General features: G+C 42.9%; 1 long non-coding RNA gene across 1 annotated transcript; it reads right to left on the reverse strand.

Moving 5' to 3' along the window:
• Positions 1–513: 513 nt before the first annotated feature.
• On the reverse strand, positions 514–11780 carry LOC121669073. Its single transcript, XR_006017602.1, has 3 exons — positions 11698–11780; positions 9769–9773; positions 514–523 (listed from the first exon to the last, which is right to left on the reverse strand). It is a non-coding gene; the product is annotated as an uncharacterized LOC121669073 (long non-coding RNA).
• Positions 11781–13402: the final 1622 nt, after the last annotated feature.

Here is a 13402-nt window from a genome sequence, read left to right on the forward strand (position 1 = left end):
AATGAATTTCCACACTAACTTTTGGTCTAATCAAGCCTGGTTTTACTCTGCTAAAATTACTTGGTCGGTTATACCAGAATATGCCCCAGTATAAAGTTCACTCTCCACTCCCATAGGAATTACCTTAATTAGCCTAAAGCACCTCCAACTCAGTGCATTTCTAATCATCTGATGCTGCTGGACTCCATTATAACCCTACAGTCATGAACAAGGACTTCTGCCTTTAGAGAGATAATGGTCTCTATTCTAGTACAAGATGTAGAAACCAAAAGGAGTTACAGCTTCACACTTCTTGTAAATACCTCCTCTTATGCAAGCATGCTTCTGCCTGAGAACAGCTTTTTCCTTTTAACTTTTGGTACCAATTTGTTTAAACTACAAAGCAAGGGATTTATACTTGCAGAATTAAAGATAGATGCAATCTTTAGAAAAAAAGCCACATTTATTTTCCCACATCCTGGGCAGCTGCAAAATCCTTTGCATGTTATTTATGACCTTTCTTTGTACTTCAGACTCAACCACTCTGGGAGAATACTTTAACTGGTTACCTGAAGCCCGAATTTTTCACAAGACTTCTTACTCCTGTGTTCTACTCCTAACTGTGGCAGGGACTGTCATTCAAAGAACATTTTCTTCACTGCCTGCAGGGATGTGTATCTGCATCTTTCTCTTAATGATTTATGGTATCAATTCAAAGCTATTTTCACATCTGTTTATAACTGCATTCCATACATCCTCTTGAAGATCCAGGAACAAAAAAAAGCACTGGGTTGCCACCAGCTGTCCTAGTGGCATGGATGTTCCAGGGCATAAGTGCCTTTGAGGCACATGAAGCAGGTTCTGACTACAGGAAACACAGATTGTTCCCAAGTTACACAGAGCTCAGCTGATGTTAACAAGAATTTCAAGCAAATGAGTACATTCTGTGCAGGCAACAGCAGCTCACTAGATACGAGAACACTCTGAAGAGATAAGGTAAAAGATACCATATGCACTGTGTGCTAAATGATTTAGCCAAATGTCTTGCAGGAAAACGTTGATATATTCTATTCCAGGAATGTTTCCTGGGAAAAACAGCTGGCGATTCAGGACAGAAGATTTCAAGGCTGCCTCCATATGCCAGCTGCAGCTAGTAGCACAGAGTAGGAGTTAACTTATATTCATAGTTAGGGTATGTTTCCACATAATTAAACAGGAAAGAGGAAAGGCATTTATCAGTATGAGCAGAGTAAAATACACAGGCAGAACTAACTACTACGGTTTAAAACTGGACCCACAAACTCAAATGTAACTGGAGAAAGCACTAACAGACACAGCCTGTCCTGATGCCCACTCCCAAATGATACATGGGAAACTCAGTCACTTTGCTACCTCAAATTTAGGCAGTCTTTGCTGGTTTCAGACTATGTCCTCTTCCTTCATATATATTTTTAGTGCGTGTAACTGCCAAAAATCTAAGAATATAGAAAACATCTTCTGCATCAGCTTCTCCTTTAGCTCCAGTAGGAAGAACTGCTAGTCAGCTGAGCTAGAACTTGTGCTGGTTTTTACTAGTTAGCTAGTATGGGGATGTGTTTTCAATTTGTGCTGAAAATAGTGTTAATAATTCAAGGATGTTTTTGTTATTGCCGAGCAGTGCTTACACAGAGCCAAGGCCTTTTCTGCTCCTCACCCCACCCAACCAGCCAGGAGACTGGGGGTGTGCAGGAACTTGGAAGGGGCACAACCAGGGCAGCTGACCCCAAGTGACCCACAAGACATCCAAGACCATATGGGTGTTATGCTCAGCATATAAATCTAGAGAAGAAGAAAGGGGGGATGTTTAGAATGAGAGTGTTTTCTCCGCAAGTAACAGGCATGGCAGAACCCTGCTTTCCTGGCATGGCTGAACACCTGCCTGCCCATGGCAAGTGGTGAATTAATCCTTTGTTTTGCTTTGCTTTGCTTCTGCATGGGGCTTTTGCATTTCCTATTAGACTGTCTTTACTCAACCACGGGTTTTTGCACTTTTACTCTCTCAACTCCCTCCCACTGGGAGGGAGTGAGCAAGGGGCTGTGGGGGGCTCAGTTGCCAACAACAGAACTATGGGCAGCTTCTCTGTGCTACAATTGCTTTTGTGGTCCTTGCTGTTCTTGCTTGCTTTTTGCTCAGGTGGTGAGAAGGAAGTAAAAGGAGAGAAGACGTAACCAAAGGGGTTTGCATCAAGAAGCTGTTCTTTCTCATGCAATTTTCTTTCACACCATCACAGCATGAGATTTTTCTGGCAGCACACTTTGAAAGTTGTAAATCTTGAGGGTAACAAGGGTCAAAGGTCCTGCAGATCTAACTAACAAGCTGAGAAGTGCTATCCCACTGCACAACATCAGAACCATCCTGTCTTATTTAAATGCTGATGCTCTCACAGGTGAAGGCCACTTTCATGCATGTGGTCCAACATACAACAGCTAGATAGCACCGTGGTAAAACAGCACAGCACCTGTGGACTGTGGGCATCAAACTGCACAAACTTGCCTTTTGGGGAGAAGTGAAAGAACAGGGAGTCCTTGCAGATGCCTCCACAGAGGGCAGATGGAGGAAGCTGTCACCATAATGATGACTGAGCAAAGCCGTTCCCTTGGGTACATCCTGTACCAAAAGCCAGAAGTGTTTAAGAAAACTAATAACCGGATATCCTGTTATTTTATCTGTCATGCATGGAACTGAACATGCAGGGGTTTTTTTTTCAAGGACATGACCAGCACCTTAACCTGCAGAACCTGTGAACCCAACCTGCAAAGGATGAAGAGATGGATGAATTGTCCTCCCCTTTATAAGTCAAGATGTTCCTGTGAGGAAATCATGTATGGTAGAAACAAACCTAGCAGAGAACTGCATGGTAAAGCTGTGGAATATAAAAATGAAGAATATTAATGTTGTTGGGTAAAAATCAGCATGGATGAAAATAGCAGAATGGTTTCAATTGTGCTGATGTGCAGTTCATTAATTGTGCAAAAGCAAGCAGAGCTGCTTATGGTGACTTCAGATTTGAAATGCAGTTAAAAATGGGATAAAGCAGGGAGTGAGACAGAAAATATCATGGGGTGCCCTTGATGTGTCTTAATACCACAGAGAATAGAGGAAGCACAGGGATGCTCAACATCTGTGAATTGGACCCTAGAAATTGATAGCATTGAATAAAATCGTGCAACTTCACAATTAACTTTGGATCCTGCTGGTTAACAGTTTTTTTTTTTTGGCTTGGACTTCATGGTTTATACTTGCCATTTGTTTCTCCTTGACAAAAACTTGGTTTTGTTTGGGGATTTGTTTGCTTTTGAAAACAGACTGAGAATTTTATATCACTAAATATTATGAATCCATAATGAAACTGAGAGACCTGGTAAGGCTGCCACAGCCACTGCATCAGGCACGTTTTCTGCTGAGCCTTCTGCTCAGCCCTTCACCCATGGCTTGTGCTTTGTCTGAGTTCAGGTACTCTGTGACCTGCAGATGCTTCCACCTGTCCTATCCCCACCTTCCCCCAAGGAGACAGGAACAGAGGGGCAGATCCTGGCCTTTTGCTGCCTCCACCTGTCACAGGTTGGAGGGCTGTTTTGATGCAGCAAACCTTTCTAGTGCTACCATGTAGCCAGGACAAGAAACTGCTCCTAAACAAAGAGGACGGTGTTCAACATTCTTTCTTGCTCTCTTCCCCAAAACAGCAGCAGCCCTCTGGAAAGAGATGGGTTAGCTGCTCTCTGGACAGAGGAGCCCTGGCCTGTAAGAGAGGGGTCTTAAACTCCAGCTCTGATCTCTGAGCCTGCAGATGTTGGGCCAGCCCTTGCCAATTAAAGAAATGACACAACTTCCTATTGCAAAAGAGTCCAAAGGTTAAAAAAAAGGCAAAAGTAATATAGGATAACAGCACTGCACAAAGCCAAATCCATCTGTAGCCAAAGTAAAACTTAACCAAGTTATAGTCTTCAGTAAAATCGCAATATTATTCTGTTTACAGGTTGGTGACTTGCCCAAGTCATTCACTATGTCAGTAACTGACTCTAAGAGTGGGGTTAAATATAAATACAATTAAATGTACTCATGTCCCTGATTGATTTGGACACTAAAGAATCTAGACATGTTTCAGCCTAAAGCATTATCTAACACACTTCAGGGCATTTCTGCCCTAAAAATGCTCATTTCTCTCCACTGACTCCGAAGAGAGCGAGGGGATGCCACCCCCATTCTCCTGCATGCCAGAGGCAGGCACTGTGTGGTGATGCCAGCTCTTTCAGCTGCACTTTTTGAGAAGGAAAAGAGAAAGAGGGTAAAAAAAAATATGGGGGTAGGAAAAGTGAGGCCATTTCCAAGAAGAAAACAAAGAATCAATCAATCCAATTGAAGAAAAAAGCAAAGAAAAAGTAGCCTTAGGAAAACTTGGCCTCTGAAAAACAATGGACTGAGATGAAGAAGAAAAACATGGATAGGAGAGGCATGTGGTGTACTTCAGCTTTTGTGTTAGAACATGTGATTAACAGGAATTTGAATCTCCTTTCCAGGGAAACTGCTATTGCTAACACTGCTTTCACTTCTGAAAGGTTTTCTGAGCTCATGGCAAAGATGTGTCAATGTCCCCCTCCTTAGGTGGCCCCTCCAGACACTGATGATCCCTTGTTTTCCTTGGAAAACCATTAACAGGTACACCTGGCACACACAAACATCCCTTCAGGCAATCTGATCAGCTCCTGGCTAAATGATAACCTAACCGATCCTCAGCAGCTCATCTTTGTATTTTGGGAAGGCGGGAAGATTATTTTGTTTCTACAGGGACTAAAACTGACATCTGGAATGCCAAATGCAGCTCCCTTTTCCTAAAACTCGAGGTCTCCGTGGCATATCAGTTATGAGGGCACTGGGCTCCAAGAGGAGGGCTAGAAATAGGCCACCCTGAGTGGGAAGATGCATGACTGGGACACCAGCACAGCTGGTAGTGCTCTGCAAGGAAATCCTCCCTGGACGCTGCTGGAACATTGCAAAACATGGCATGAGCAACTGAGGGGCCTCCTGCTGCTGGCACTACCAAAGGATGCCGCTCCAGTAATTAGCTGGAAGCAGTTTAATCCCTGCCCTGTAGCATGCTGCTGTGGGTGTCTGCTCAGTCACACATTACCTTCACTGATCATGTGCACAGGCAGGCTTAAGAAAGACAGAGGATGTTGTAAACCTCCTGTTCCTTTCCAAGCTTGTTTGCTGTGTGTATCCTGCTCTCTGCATCTTGGGGCACTCCTGCTTTCACAATTATTGCTCATTTAGTGTTTACAATGTCAGTTATCTCTTAATTCTTACTTTAAAAAAAAATTTAACTGAAAAAGGAAGTAAGTGAAAAGAGTGCTGCACAGACAGCCCTCAAACTGCTGTGCATGAATTCATCTGATGGAGCTTTGTAGCTGTTCCAACTCAGGTGATTGGGATGCAAAAAATGTACCACAGATCAACACTCTTACAGTGTGACAATACACCCACACTCAAAGCCTGTCTCAGCCCTTTTCTCTCCAGAGAAAGGCAAAGCCTTGGCAACCTCCAGCACAGTTATGACACATGTAAATGATTTTATGAATGTTATTTATAAAAGGCTCATCACAGTCTCTGTGTCCTTAAATTACGAATTAAGGGTGGGGATGTTATTTCATTAGAAGATAAATCACATGTTCTAACACGATGGCAGTTTTTAAAAAGAAACCACCCTACAGCAGTTGGACCAGCTGATTAGATATTTTGCTCCTGAATTTACAGGCTGGCCCCAGACAAGAAGCTGCTGAGCAGAACTGAGCCCATGCCAAGTCATTGTTATGCCTGGACAAACATTGAATTATTCTCCCTGGTCCTGACATAACATATCCTTGCACAAACTTCAGCTGCTTTGCAAGTCCCTTCTCACCCAAGAGAAAATCCTGAAAAAGCTGGGATCTCTATCATCAGGGTATCAAGCCTTTTTCACTCACATGACAGGAGATCTGTGCCTGTGTTGGGGGGTGGGGAATGACAAAGCCTCCTCTTTCTCCTGCAAGAGAGATTTCTTTAGCTGACTGGTAAAACATGCTTTGAAATCTAAACAATATATTTTTTTCAGACGAAGTCATTCATGCTCGTACCACCTGAATGTCAGCTGATTCTGTTTTCATTCCTGTGGATGAGGTTTGGAGCACATAAACATGCTTGTTAAAAATAAGGAAGAGGCCACAGTCTTTTGGGATTGAGTATCACAAAGGACCACTACTGCATTGTTCCTACTGTTATTTGTGGTCAGTGGGTAAAATCTTGGTCAGAATTCTTCATTTGTTTGGCTTGGATTCATTAAAAAAAAAAAAAAGGGATGTGGATTTTTAATCTGAAATAGGAGGGGGGAGTTTCTGATCTTTTCTGCATCTGCTGCAGATGAAGCATTCCTTGCAGACTGCAGCCAAAGCACAGGGAAACCAAGACCATCCTGTGCCCTGTCCCAGACATTGCACTTGGGCAGGAATTGTGACTGGCAGTCGAGGCCAGCGATTTCCTTGCTCAGAAGAGGTCCCAATAGGGGTCAAAGCCTTGAGCCAGTGAGAAAAGGAGAGAGTATGTTGTTGGTATGGGAGATCCATAAGAGTATAATAGTAAGATGAGGAAAAATTATTCAAAGCGTTATGTGTACACCCCTCAACATGAAAACTCTAACTTGTCAAGTGTGGAGGAAGTGAAGCCTCATTAATCCTGGAAATGCTTGATCCATTGTGTCTGGGAAAGGGATCACTTTCAGCCTCACAACATTAAGGAAAAAGGCCCCATCCCAATATTCCCTTCTTCTTCCCTCACCTCCCTATTTCCCCATCCTTAAACCTGATGTTCAGCTCTGCCAGGTACACTGCTGTCAGACTTGTCCTTGAATAACTCCAGTACACTGAAGTAGATCAGAGCAGGAATAAATCTAACTTGCTGGCCTGGTAAACCAACATAGCTCCAACATTTGTGTTTGGATGATGTTTCCAGATGGGAGTAGCTAGGCTAAGCACTGGTTTGACACACTTCTAGCAAACATTCCCAGCTCCCAGGGGAGGGACTGAGTCAGTGCTGGCCCCGTCACACAACGGGGGGGGGGGGGACCTGCAGCCCTCACACAGCTGCTTTCTTCAGATGAAGTTGTCTTTTGCTCTGACCTCCCTCTGCAGCTACACTTTGAGAGAAGCAGCACAAGAATTAAAGGACTTGCTGTGCAATCTTTGTTTAACCTGTGCTCCGCAGTGTCTCAATACGACTGACATTGCTGCCTTCTTTCTGCTGCAAGGAGGGCAGCAGGGAGGGATTAATGCACTGCTTCTCACTACATCCCAAGTTACTGTTACATCGCAAACCACAGACACTGCAGGCCAGGCAGTCATTGAATGAATCATCAGACTTTTGCTCCTCAGGAACCTTTACTGTACGAATCAGTGGGAAAACACGATTAAAGCCCCAGATTTATCCTTGGTTCAGCCTGTTTGTTCAGAGCCTCTGCTCGCTATTTCCAGGATTTCCCCTCTACCACCCTGCTTAATTTCTCAATTAAGCTGTCACATATCCCTTGTTTCTGGAGGCAGAAGGCTCACTCATAGGCCATCAGCAATTTTTGACACCAACAGAGACATCACAGCTTATCCTACACGTACCACAATAAACCACTAGTCACTGAGATATAACTAAATGTACCGAAAAGGTACCATACAATACCAAAAAAATCCAAGTAAGTATTTTAGATTTTGACCTAATGTATTTCTTTTCAGCATTGGAGTAAACTCCTTAGTGCCAATTCTCTAGTAATTGGCTAGAGCTCCTCTGGACATATTTACACTTTCCAGTATAATCTATGTTTAGATGCACAGAACTTACCAGTTTTTGGGTGTAGGATGTTAAAAAAATTTCTCCATTCATTCACAAACAAAATGTTTCAGGTTTCACATTTGAGCTGCTATAAAGCAAATCATGGCAAGAAGCCTTGTGAAATGCTTGTTTTGTGTGATGCAACTCAACACAAGGTGGTGTTCCCATGGCTGTGCAATGCTCTGTCCTTACAGCCCTGCATGGCTACAGTGGCTACACTGATGCTGCACCATACCAGTAATGTAAAGGAAAAGCATTTTTGTAATTCAGTTTCATTTCACAGAGTAATCAGAATTTTCTATGGTTCCTTCAAATTCTTCTTAAAAACCAACAATGGTTTTAATAGAAATGTGGCCATCTTACTAATATTTGACTGAAGCAGGTGCTCTCTGATACCATGAGCAAGCAGTGGGGAAAGGGAAAGTGGAAGATGAGGACACCAGGGTGAAGGAGAGTAATGTGGCCATGCAGGCGGCAGGCAAAGGGCAGCATTGATTGCTAATGCCGAAGAGCTAAGGACAAAAAATCTGTCTCCTGTTGCTGCATTGGGAGGAGAAAAATGCTGCCTCCTGCAGGAAAACCAGCCAGGGTTCTGTGATTTCCAAAGGTTCTAAGCAATTTGAGTCGTAGTTTCCTCGATTTGAGGATAAAGGCATAAAAATCCCCTTTGTTTTCTTTAGAGACCACAACCCTTTTTGGCACTGTGTTGTGTGACTTTTATCATGAAGCAGATGAAGGCAGCATTCAGTAGATGAAGACAACCAATTTAACAGGATGGCAGCACCCAGCAGTCACTCAGGAGACATAAAAAGCCCTGGTGAGTCGGGTCTCACACCACTTTTAGTGCAATATGTAACACGAAACACACTTACAGGCTGGAGTCTCTTGGGGTGGTAGGACATGACACCTCTCCATCTGCTATACACTACTATGTTACAAAGATGTCTGAATTGCAGGGAAATTTCTTCTTCCCAGAGAATGAGGACTCATTTCAGTGATATGATGAACTATAAAGAAGTAAGAAGGATGCTAAGAATGAAAAGAGTTTGCCTGAGACAAAGTTATCCTGAGATAACTTCAGTAAAGGTGGATCTAATGGAGAGTACTGAGGGTGTTGTATACCTCCAGGCTTGCCCTAGGTAGTTCTCTCTTATTAGAGACAGACAGAGATAATGTAAGGAACCAATTCATCATGGACTGCTTTGATTTCCCAAACAACTGCCATACAAAAAAATGCTTCTAGCAGTGACAGATGCCAAATATTTTTGTATGGTACACTTATTAGTCAATAGAGTTTTGGACTTGTTTTGGTAACTGTAAATCTTCTGCCACTTTCAGTGTGGTATTTCTGGGCACCCTGCATCCTGGGGGTGGTCTCACACAGTCATTTTAAGCAACAGTTTGTCTGTCTTATGACAATTCCACCCCCCCCCCCCCTTTTTTTTTTTTAACCTGCCCCACAGCCTTTTGTCTCCCTGATTTGGCTTGGTACAGAATTTTAGCTTTGGATCCTAAGATCTGCATCACACCCAGTCTGTTTTTCTATTCTGTTCCATAGCATTCATGGCAGGCTGCCTGGGAGTGTATCCTGCTCTGCATCTCACCGGGATAAATATGACATAACCATGCTAATTCCAAAAGAAAGCACCTGTAAGCAGCCTGATATGGGGACTATTTAAACAGGATGGTAATGCCTACAGACACAATTCCAGCAGAGCAGATGCCCGTGCATGTTAACATACACCCATATCACATCACAAAGTGTTTTATCTCCTGCTTTTATGTATGGTGGTGCCAAAGTTTCTATCAAGCTTCTCAAAAAACTGCTGTACTCCCAACAAAAGCTTAGAGAGCCAAAAAATGCAATTACTTTTAGAATGAACTTATGTTAAAATACTTACGGGTACTGTCAAGGCTGAGAACCCAAAAATATGTAAATAGAGACATCTTATAGATATCCATGAATGTTTGGATAGCAAGCTTGTATTAGTTTCCAGGGGAATTTCATCCATCTGCTAATTTTTTTTATCAGGGAAACACCTCTGCAACAAAAGTAGGTTATTGGGAATGCAGGGATCCCTTACAGTGTGCTGTGTGGCAGCAGGAAGGTGTGAGGCAGCAGCTGGCTAAGGATGCAACATCCACTTGTCTCCTTAGAACACTTTCTGATTGAAGTGCCGCATGATCAGCACTCTATAACAATGGCACAATGGCTCTTTGGAGTTGTCTGGACAGTCTCCTGTTTTTTAGTCAATAACTTAATAAAGGACTAACTGCAGAGGATGGCTGCGGACTGAATGGTTTTGGGGCAAGTTAACAGATCAGCTGTAGGATAAAAGAGTCTTAGGATTATCAAGCTGCTGGGTGGTAGAGAAGCAGAACTAATTTACTGAGCAGGGTGCTGAACACAAACATGGGCTCTCAGCTGGGTGGGGAAGCCCCATGGTCAGCACAGATAACTTCCCAGCTATCTCGGCTTAGTGTGATCTGCACAGTTTGCACTGATTTCTTTAACAAGATATTGGAGCTCCCACTTAGGGGAAGTAACTCCTGTTGAATTCACAGGACTTCCCTCAGATACTTAACAGTGTTCAGTATAACCGAAAGTAGAGCTAGGTGGGAAATGTTCTGTGGACTTTAACAGAAGCAGCTGCTGCCAGGTTAAAGGCTCCTTCCTGATAAACAATTCAACATGATATAGAATATCAAGTTTACAGTATACAGCCTGCAACAAGCTGCCCACTGACTTTGCTTAGTAGTTTATATCCACCAATTTCTACTCAAGAGAATGTTAGAAGGAGGTTAATTTTTTTTTTCAATTAATCAACTGAGGAAAGACGGTTAAGGAGAGTAAAACTGTTCTTGATGACAGTCAAATAATTTTTCAGTAGCTTTACGTGGTTCCCCCGATCATTGCTTTTGCTCAAATGCTTTGTTGAAAAGAGAGAAATGTGCACATATGCAGAGCTCCTATTCAAGTAGGCTGATATGACATGCTCTACTCTCCAGCAGTCTTTCTGGCACAGCTTCTCCCATAAAAACAAGTTGAGAAACAGCCTTTGCATTACTCTCTGTGATTTCTGTTAGCTTACTTCTTATATCCAAAATAAACAGGAAAAAAAAAACCAAACCAAAGAAAATTGGTCCATGCCTCAAAATTAATCCTTTCTCTTCTCTGGAAGTGCAATTACAGCTCACGAGCATCTAAAGGGTTCACAGGAATGCTCACACAGTGGGAGGAAGATCACCCCACAACAAACACAGGTGGTTATCAGTGCCAGGAGGATCCTAAAGGGGGGACTGTAACATACTCAGAGCACTTTAATTTGTTTTGTCAGTAAGAGGAACCCTTCTCCTCCCCCAAGTCCCAATGCTTGCACTGAGCTCAGCCTTGGGATCCTGGGGTGCATTAGCAAGAGCACTGCCAGCAGGTCAGGAACGTGACCCTGCCCCTCTGCTCAGCCCTGCTGAGACAGTTCTGGAGTGCTGGGTCAGGTTCTGGGCTCCTCAGGACAAAGGGACATGGAGCTGCTAGAGCAGAGGGTGACAAAGAGGGTGAGGCAACTGGAGCCTCTCTCTTGCGAGGAAAGGCTGAGGGAGCTGGAGCTGTTCAGCCTCGAGAAGAGATGCCTGAGAGGGAACCTGACCAATGTCTGTCAGTGTGAGCAGGGAGGGCTCAGAGCAGGGCCCAGCGATGGGACAGGAGGCAACGGGCAGGAACTGATGCCCAGGAAGTTCCACCGGAACACGAGGAAGAGCTTCTTCACCGTGACTGACCGAGCACTGGGACAGATTATCCAGGGAGGCCGTGGAGTTTCCCTCACTGGAACTATTTCAGAACCATCTGGACACAATCCTGTGTCCTGTGCTCTGTAATGATCCTGCCTGAGCAGGGAAGTGGGACCAGATGAGCGGACCCATTCTGTGGTTTTGTCTAAGCACTGTCCTTGCAACATCATGAACCATTACAAAACCTTGAGCTGTACCAGCTTTTACAAGACATCTATTTCCTTATCATTCCAGGAAAAGACAGTCTAAACCTCCAATAATTCCCTGGCCTTCCCATATTTGTTTATCGTGGACTGGGATTTGGTTACAAAGCCTTTAACAGTCAAATTTTATCACATAACAGCAATTAAGAAAAGTGAATTTCACCTTCTGATGAATCAGATACTACTTCCATGGTTCCAAATGCTTCAGTTGAGCAACTAATTAACTGCTTATTTCGTAGAACAACAATGAGCAGAAACAGAAACCAGGTAGTACTTCTTTGTGAAACATTTCCTAGGGAATTTTGGTGACATTAACCAGAAAAGAGGAAACAGCAGCAATGATTCAATTTTGAAATAATGAAAACCTCTGTATTTTTATGTTGAAGTCTCTGCTTAATATCTTCCTTACTCTTAAGGCAAATCCACACAAGATACCCATCAACATTCTAAGTCTCCTTAAACTACATGAACACTGTAAATCTCTAGCTCAAACACCAAGTGACAGCTGAAGCCATCTCCTAAAATGGGTTTACCTTCTGGATATGAGGATGAGCCTACCTTTCTCCACACACTTCTCATCACAGTCTACTATATCCTTCTTCCAGGTCACCTGAGTTCTGAAACTTCTCCCCTGCTCCTGCTGCAAACCAGAAGTGCCTTGGGAAAACACATTGTAAGAGAACCCAGGGTACATCTTCCTGCTGTGTTCAAGATGTAGGCAAAGTATGAGTGGCTTCGGTACAGTCCAAAGTTGATCAAAGTTGATATAGCTAGGAGAAAGGAGGTGGCAGCTCATATGGCTCTGGGTATGAGGTATATGAGGGGGCATCTGAAAATTAGCTTTACAGAGCTCATTAAAGTTTTGAAAGTGCTGGACCATAAATCATCATATGGAGATACTGACCTAACTTTCATGTGCATGCTTAATGTTATCTTATTTGTGCTTGAGATTTCTGAAGTTTAATATGGGGCAGAGAACAAGGGGTTCAAGTTCTAATAAGGACTGCTGTTTGACTATGCTCAAATCTGATTAAAGCCCAGCCACCACCTTAATATTAAGCATTTCATTCCAAGTGTGTTTCCTTTTGTTTCCAGAAGCACAGGAACAATAATCTAAGTTTACAAGGAACTTTTGGCTATATCCGAACTACAAACGAAGTTATTTTCAGGCTGGAATCCTGTCTAAAATGGAGAGTAGGTTTGCGCTATTTGCTCCTTCCACATTTTTCAAAATAATAACAGAAAAACCAGCTTTGACTATCTATGGTAACATGTAACTAAGAATCTAAGATAAGCTTCTATGTAATAAAGAGAGGTCAGAGAAGGTGTCAGACTCAATAACTTACATGTAAACCATGGCTGTGTGAGTGCACATACCACTGAATTATATGTAGAGAGAGAAGAGGAAAAAACCCCATCTGATAAAGATGTAATTAACTTTGGTACTTCATCTTTTAACATTTTGAAGTGAAAGGAAGACATTTACATGAAGTTATTGTGACCATTTCAGTCTAATTTGGAGTTTCTGAATTCAAGAATCTTT

Source organism: Corvus kubaryi, unplaced genomic scaffold (assembly GCF_017639235.1).
Source record: "Corvus kubaryi isolate FWS band 111438036 unplaced genomic scaffold, C.kubaryi_AGA036_p1.0 37387, whole genome shotgun sequence".
Taxonomy (NCBI): Eukaryota; Metazoa; Chordata; class Aves; order Passeriformes; family Corvidae; genus Corvus; species Corvus kubaryi.